Source organism: Sminthopsis crassicaudata, chromosome 2, assembly GCF_048593235.1.
Source record: "Sminthopsis crassicaudata isolate SCR6 chromosome 2, ASM4859323v1, whole genome shotgun sequence".
NCBI classification, from domain to species: Eukaryota; Metazoa; Chordata; class Mammalia; order Dasyuromorphia; family Dasyuridae; genus Sminthopsis; species Sminthopsis crassicaudata.
Window position 1 is genome coordinate 491,720,692 of NC_133618.1, and position 8,584 is coordinate 491,729,275.

The 8,584-nt window shown below is 33.5% G+C and overlaps 1 pseudogene; it reads right to left on the reverse strand.

The window, feature by feature from the left end:
• Window positions 1-335: 335 nt before the first annotated feature.
• LOC141552937 (protein O-glucosyltransferase 1 pseudogene) lies at window positions 336-930 on the reverse strand (annotated as a pseudogene).
• Window positions 931-8,584: the final 7,654 nt, after the last annotated feature.

Consider the following 8,584-nt stretch of genomic DNA (forward strand, 5'->3'; position numbering starts at 1 on the left):
GAAATGGGATTAGAAGTCCAACTGATGCAAATTGTGTCCCCCCTTGACTTTTGGGGGGAAGCAAGTGAACTCTGAAACTCTCCTCTGACAGATACCCACACTTCAGGGTAGTTAAGTGGTTTCATTCTGTTAGAAATCTTGGCAGGAACTAGTTGCACCCTCCATTGAGTTGAAGACTAGCCCAGGACCACTCGCAGTAACTCGAATTTAAGTGGTCTCATTCAGTTGGAGATTTCAACCTGATATTTCTATTGAGTGGCCTGAGACTCCAAGGTAAGCACTCTCTTTTCAACTAGAAATCTAGGCCTAGGGACAGTGACAACATTGAAGGCATCTCATTCAATTAGATATTTGTATTTGCAGTGATTCACAAGTGAGATTTTCTTAGTAGGTAGTTTTCCAAGAGAATCTTTTTCAGATTTCCAGGCCTGATTCTTAGTGCACTTTGCATAATCCAATCCTAAATTTTGCCAGGAGAGAAGAATTAAGGGCTCTCAGTCTGGACTTGCCCTAAATCCTCTGAAGTTTTCTTTAGATACTTTCTATTCCATTGATCATTTCTCTGCAGATCTTACAAGATCTTCTCTTGGAAGATCCCATTGCCCTATTGGCCAAAATGTCCATGCAAGATACATGATATCATGATACTCAGAAGTCTTGCTGAAGGAGAAGACTAGGATGATAGGTTCCATCCACTTAGGAATCAAAGGATAATTCTACACATTGATCACCATCTCCATGTTAGGAAGGTGGTTGATAACTTCCAAAATAAAAATGTTATACACCACTACACCTTGCAGGGAACATGCAAATATGTTCTCTGTACAATCTGACCTGAGTGTGTCCCTAGTTTCTGGTTAACTGCTTTGACCATCATCTCTTTGGAGATGCCTTCTTGGAAGGGACTGAATATTTCTCCATTATCCCAAGGTGACAGCAATATTATCCCTTGTACTCACTTCTGTCCGAATTTCCACCTCCTTCCCTCCACCCCCTCCCCTAGATGACAGGCAGTCCCATACATGTTAAATGTGTTATCATATATCCTAGATACAATATGTGTGCAGAACCGAATTTCTTGTTGCACAAAAAGAATTGGAATCAGAAGGTAAAAATAACCTGGGAAGAAAGACAAAAGTGCAAACAGTTTACACTCATTTCCCAGTGTTCCTTTTCTGGGTGTAGCTGATTCTGCCCATCCTTGATCACCTGGAACTGAATTAGATCTTCTCTTTGTTGAAGATATCCACTTCCATCAGAATACATCTTCATACAGTATCATTGTTGAAGTATATAATGATCTCCTGATTCTGTTCATTTCACTCAGCATCAGTTCATGCAAGTCTATCCAAGCTTCTCTGTATTCATCCTGCTGGTTATTTTTTACAGAACAATAGTATACCAAAATTTACCCAACCATTCTCCAATTGATGGGCATCCATTCATTTTCCAGTTTTTAGCCACAAACATTTTGGCACATATAGGTCCCTTTTACCTTCTTTAGTATCTCTTTAGGATATAAGCCCAGTAGTAGCACTGCTGGATCAAAGGGTATGCACAGTTTGATAACTTTTTGGGCATAACTCCAGATTGCTTTCCAGAATGGTTGGATTCTTTCACAACTCCACCAACAATATATATCAGTGTCCCAGTTTTCCCAGTGTCCCATCTTAGCCAATCTGACAGGTGTGCAGTGATGTCTCAGGGTTGTCTTAATTTTCATTTCTCTGATCAATAGTGATTTGGAACACTGTTTCATATGAGTGGAAATAGTTTCAATTTTATCATCTGAAAATTGTCTGTTCATATCCTTTGATCATTTATCAATTGGAGAATGGCTTGATTACTTATAAATTAGAGGCAGTTCTCTATATATTTTGGAAATTAGGTCTTTATCAGAACCTTTAACTGTAAAAATATTTTCCCAATTTGTTACTTCCCTTCTAATCTTGTTTGTATTAGTTTTGTTTGTACAAAAAAATTTTAATTTGATGTAATCAAAATTTTCTATTTTGTGATCAATAGTAATCTCTAGTTCTCCTTTGGTCACAAATTCCTTCCTTGTCCACAAGTCTGAGAGGTAAACTATCCTATGTTCTTCTAATTTATTAATGATCTCATTCTTTATACCTAAATCATGGACCCATTTTGATCTTATCTTGGTATGTGGTGTTAAGTGTGGGGCCATGCCTAATTTCTGCCATATTAATTTCCAGTTTTCCCAGAAGTTTTTGTCAAAAGATGAATTCTTATCCCAAAAGTTGGGATCCTTGGGTTGTCAAACACTAGATTGCTATAGTTATACACTATTTTGTCCTGTGAATCTAGCCTATTCCACTGATCAACTAGTCTGTTTCTCAGCCAATACCAAATGGTTTTGGTGACTGCTGCTTTATAATATAGTTTTAGATCAGGTACAGCTAGGCCACCTTTATTTGATTTTTTTTTTCCCCTTAATTCCCTTGAAATTCTCTACCTTTTGTTCTTCCATATGAATTTTGTTGTAATTTTTTTTAGGTCATTAAAATAGTTTCTTGGGAGTCTTGATTGGTATAGCATTAAGTAAATAGATTACTTTAAGGAGTATTGTCATCTTTATTATATTTGCTTGGCCCATCCAAGGGCACTTAATGTCTTTCTAATTATTTAAGTCTGACTTTATTTTTATGGCAAGTGTTTTGTAATTCTGCTCATATAATTCCTGATTTTCCTTTGGTAGATAGATTCGCAAATATTTTATACTCTAGACAGTTGTTTTGAATGGAATTTCTCTTTGTATCTCTTGCTGATGGATTTTATTGGTGATGTATAAAAATGCTGAGGATTTATGTGGACTTATTTTGTATCCTGCAATGTTGCTAAAGTTGTGGATTATTTCTAATAACTTTTTATTAGAATCTCTGGGGTTCTCTAAGTATACCATCATATTATCTGCAAAGAATGATAGTTTGATTTCCTCATTACCTACTCTAATTCCTTTAATCTCTTTCTCAACTTTTATTGCCAAGGCTAACATTTCTAATACAATATTGAATAGTAATGCTGATAGTGGGCAACCTTGTTTCACTCCTGATCTTACTGAGAAAGGTTCCAGTTTATCCCAATTACATATGATGCTTACTGATGGTTTTAAATATATGCTTCTGACTATTTTAAGGAATAGTCCATTTATTCCTATACTCTCAAGGGTTTTTTAGTAGGAATGGATGTTGGGTCTTATCAAATGATTTTTCTGCATCTATTGAGATGATCATATGGTTTTTGTTAATTTGGTTATTAATATGGCCAATTATACTGATAGTTTTCCTAATATTGAAGCTGCCCTGCATTCTTGGTATAAATCCTACTTGATCATAGTGTATTATCCTGGGGATGATTTTCTGTAGTCTTTTTGTGAATAACTTATTTAAGATTTTAGCATCAATATTCATTAAGGAGATTGGTCTATAGTTTTCTTTCTCAGTTTTCAACCTACCTGGTTTAGGTACCATGTCTGTGTCATAAAAGGAATTTGGTAGGACCCTTCATTCTCTATTTTTTCAAATAGTTTATATAACATTGGGGCTAATTATTATTTAAATGTTTGGTAGAATTCACATGTGAATCCATCTGGTCCTGGGGATTTTTTCTTAGCGAGTTGATTAATAGCTTTTTTCTATTTCTTTTTCTTAAATGGGACTATTTAAGCTATTTACTTCCTCCTCTGTTAAACTGGGAAGCCTATATTTTTGGAAATAGTCATCCATTTTACTTAGGTTATCAAATTTTTGGCATAAAGTTGGGCAAAGTAACTCCTTATTTTTGCTCTAATTTCCTCTTCATTGGTGGAAAGTTCCCCCTTTTTATTTTTAAGACTAACAATTTGATTTTCCGCTTTCCTTTTTCTGATCAGATTTACCAAAGGTATATCTATTTTATTGGTTTTTTCATAAAACCAACTCTTAGTTTTATTTATTAATTCAATAGTTTTTTTTAACTTTCAATATTATTAATTTCTCCTTTTAATTTTAGAATTTCCAGTTTAATATTTGATTAGGGGTTTTTAATTTGCTGTTTTTCTAGCTCTTTAAGTTGCAACCCCAATTCATTGGTCTTCTATGTCTAAGCCTCTAAAAATATAAAATTTCCCCTTTTCACCACTTTAGCTATGTCCCACAAATTTTGGTTGATATCTCATCATTGTCATTATCTTGAGTGAAATTATTAATTGTGTCTCTAATTTGCTGTTTCAACCAATCATTCTTTAAGATGAGATTATTTAGTTTCCAATTACTTTTTTGTCTATTTACCCCTAACTTTTTGTTGAATAAAGTTTTTATTGCATTGTGATCTGAAAAGGAAGCATTTACTATTTCTGCCTTCCTGCATTTAATTTTGAGATTTTTATGTCCTAATATATGGTCAATTTTTGTATAGGTTCCATGAACTGTTGAGAAGAAAGTATATTGTACTCCATATGGTGTAGCAACATCAATGTGGGCCTTGAGGGTACAAGAGTAATGATTACCACAGAATTTTGGGGAGTTCTCACCACCAAAAACAGGAAAAGGATTGGGCAACTAGTTAGAAAGAAAATTCAGGGAGCTTCTATGTTGGTCCTGGGCACAGGACTGGACATTATTGGGCAATCTATTGCTCATTACCCTATTATGAGTCACTGTTACAGTATTAAGGAGTGCTTCTAGTTGCAAGGAACTTGAGTGTCTACCTGAGTAAGGAGCAGGACACAGACCAATAGAGCTGTGACCTCACTTCTTACCAGATCTCACAAATCTCACCACATCGGAAGAACCAAAAGTCTTATAGATCCCTCAGAACTAGCTGGGGAAATAGCAGTGTAAGGAAAGTCAGAGTGCTGGGACAATGATTGCCACACCTACCCCACTCACCAAGGTGAGCAAAACCTAACTCTAACATAAATTTCAAATTTGAGAAATAAGTTATAAAAATGAGATAACATCTAAAAAAAGAGAATCTGATCATGAAAAGCTACCATGGTTGCAAATAAATTCAAGGCACAAATTCAGAAAAAAACAAAAAAACAAAAACAAAACAAAAAACAAAACAAAACACAGACAAGCAAGACATCAAAGAAAAATGCAGATTGTACAAAAAAATTTTAATTTGATGTAATCAAAATTTTCTATTTTGTGATCAATAATAATCTCTAGTTCTCCTTTGGTCACAAATTTCTTCCAAAAGGCTTTTAAAAAGACAATTAAAAAAGAGCAAAAATAAAAAAAAAAATTAACAATCAAATATGAATAATAGAAGAAAAACTGGTGGAAATGAGCAATGAAGAAAATTATAAAAAGAGAATTAACAGAAAGCAAAGAATCTATAATTACAAACAAGAGCTTGTAGAAAATGGAAGTCCAACCATTCAGTAAAAAAAAAATAAATTTTAAAGAAATAGAAGACTTTAAAGTATTCCTGCTGGAAAGAACAGAGCTGAATAGAAATTTTGACTTTGAAACAGAACAGATAAGAAAAGCCTAAAAAAGGAAAAGGGAATTAATGGACTCTATTTATACTCCTATACAGGAAGATGATACATATAACTCTCAAGAACTACTGCAAAAAGAAATTTTAGACATCTGATATAAGAAAGTAAGAGGGACCCTAAACTTTGCAATTTGTTCTAGTGATGTGTATTTGGGTTTGTTAAATTATCATTTATTTTTTAAAAATGTGACTATAACCAATTTTAATAGCCACAAAGGCCTCAAAAAGTAATGTAAACTATACAATTGTAAGCCTTTGAGAACCTGCAAATGTCATAGTATTGGAATTGGTTTTGTGTAATAAAAATGAATTACAATGCAAAGAAATAATCATTAGAATGAAGATAAAGCTTATAGAAAAACTTGGATATGATTGGAAAAAAAGGCTAGAGGAATTGAGCAAGTAAAATAAAGCAAGAGGATTTTGATATTACTGAAATGAAAAGAATATAAGGAATTTTAGAGAAATGGTTTTTTGACAAGTACCTTTCCCAATCAATAGAAGACTACAAAAGAAATTTCTTAAGATTGTGAAGAGTTAAAAGGACCTATAGGTGCAAGAATGTTTGTGGCAGCCCTCTTTGTACTGACCAGAAACTGGAAACTGAGTGGATGCCCATCAATTGGAGAATGACTGAATAAATTGTGGTATATTAATATTATGGAATATATGGAATATTATTGTTCTTTAAGAAATAACCAACAGGATGATTTCAGAAAGACCTGGAGAGACTTACAGGAACTGATGTTGAGTGAAATGAGTAGGACCAGGAGATCCTTGTATACTTCAACAACAATACTATATGATGATCAATTCTGATGGATGTGGCTATTTTCAACAATGAGATGAACCAAATCAGTTCCAGTAGAGCAGTAATGAACTGAACCAGCTACACCCAGCGAAAGAAGTCTGGGAGATGACTATGAACCACTACATAGAATTCCTAATCCCTCTATTTTTGTCCACTTGCATTTTGGATTTCCTTCACAGGCTAATTGTAAAAAGTCCAATTCTTTTTGTACAGCAAAACAACTGTTTGGACATGTATACATATATTGTATTTAATTTATACTTTTAACATATTTAACATGTATTGGTTAACCTGCCACCTGGGGTGGGGGGAAGAAGGGGAAAATTAGAACAAACGGTTTGGCAATTGTCAATGTTGCAAAATTATCCATGCAAATATTTAGTAAATAAAAACTATTTTTAAAAAAAGATTGTAAAGAGTTAAACAAAAACTTAATAAGTACATCTTAACCAAATGGTAGAGAAAATAATTTCTATATTCTGATTTAAAACATTTTAAATATATTTATTTATTTAAAATTTAAATTCAAAATCAAAAAAGAAAAATAGAAAAAGAAAAAAATTGTCATGTGCACTGCAAAACATAAAAGAGGATTCAAAATGTGCAACAATAAATTTCATTTCAAGAAAGATATATAATAATAGAAAACATTTTATGTAGTGTGACTAGGATTGAGGCTATCTTCTAATTCAACTAACTTGTTGCTCACAGTTTATTGGTTCAACAAAACCAATGTTTTGCTAATGTTTACCCCTGCAGATGTTTACCCTTCACAGGAGCCAAACATTTTTCCTGGTATCTTTATTCAGATCTTCTGATTGTTACAAAAGTACTAATGTTTTGCCCCAACTCTTATCTATTTTTTAATGCTCTCTGTTTGATTTGAGGAATTTTTTTTTATTTGTGGGAAAAAATCTGGAGAGCTTGGAATTTTCTGACCTACCTCACTAACTCAGAATCCTTTCCCCTAAAGTCCTATTATAAACATTTGGTAATTAGCTTTTCCTGCCAGGGTAACAACCCCTAAATAATTTGGGTAATGAGAGTTGTTTCCTTTATCCTGTCCTCTTAAGATACACTGGTAGGGTTATTTGAGGAAAATGAAAGATATTGACTTTTTGACTAGTGTCTTTGATAATGATCAAAGAGTCACAGAGGTTTTGCAACCACTGTTAACTACAAAAATAACAAAGACCTCACACAGATTAAAAGCAAAAAACTTTCTTTATTCTATTGGGGGAGAAAAATTAGACACATATGGAGGGACCTCTCTCTAAAAGAAGATCCCACACATTATGGCTGAACTTTGATTTATATATTTGTGGCTAGAGAAAGAATCAAACAATGTAGGGTAGCAACAGTAGTAAATCATAACAACAACAGAGAGGCAAGGTTATCTAATAAGAAAAGGTCCATTCATAGCCACCTGTCATGACTGGGCAGTAGATGCTTACCAGAACTCAAGGACCATCACTTCTGTGACTTAGTTGCAGCAAAGTTCAACTGGATATTAAGCACAAGGAATTGTTTTATGCCAAGTTTAGGACACAGCTTGCTTGGTAGACTTTAGCTCTAGAAAACAGGGTGTTTCCTAATAGTAAAAAGAAAGGGGGTGTTCTTGGATTTTGACACTGGTAAATATTCATTTCAAGGCCCCACACATCCTTGACAAATGTTAGAGGTATTACAGTGGAATTTAGGTTTGTATTTTTCTAAACAAGAAGATCAGATAGACCCTCTTCCTTAGATGCTACTCCTTGACAATTGTTGAAAAAAAAATTCCTCCATGCTATAGTGACTAGAGCCTGTGAACAATAATATATAATTAAGTCATCCAAGTATGGATATCATTTGATAATGGAATTTTAAAGCCTGAGGAAACAATGATCATTTAGTACAATTTTCCCATTTTACAAAGGAGGAAATTGAGACATGGAAAGAGAAAATTCTCTCAAGACATAAGATGTCACTACTAGATATAGTTTCAGAATAACTGATCTTAGAAATATACATAGAATGTCTAGGATACACGGCTAACAGGATGAAAGATTAAATATTTTTTCTGATGCTTACAAATACACAAACATCTCCAAAATAGGAGTTGTGTTCAAAAGGTAAAATACCTATAGCTATCTCCATAGTCTAAGACATCAAAAACCTTAATATGTCAAAACTTGATAAAAATAATATCAGAGAAGGTTAATCCCTAATTATTAAGATACCCCATACATTTCCTGAAGAACTACTACTACTTCATGGAAAAGGCAA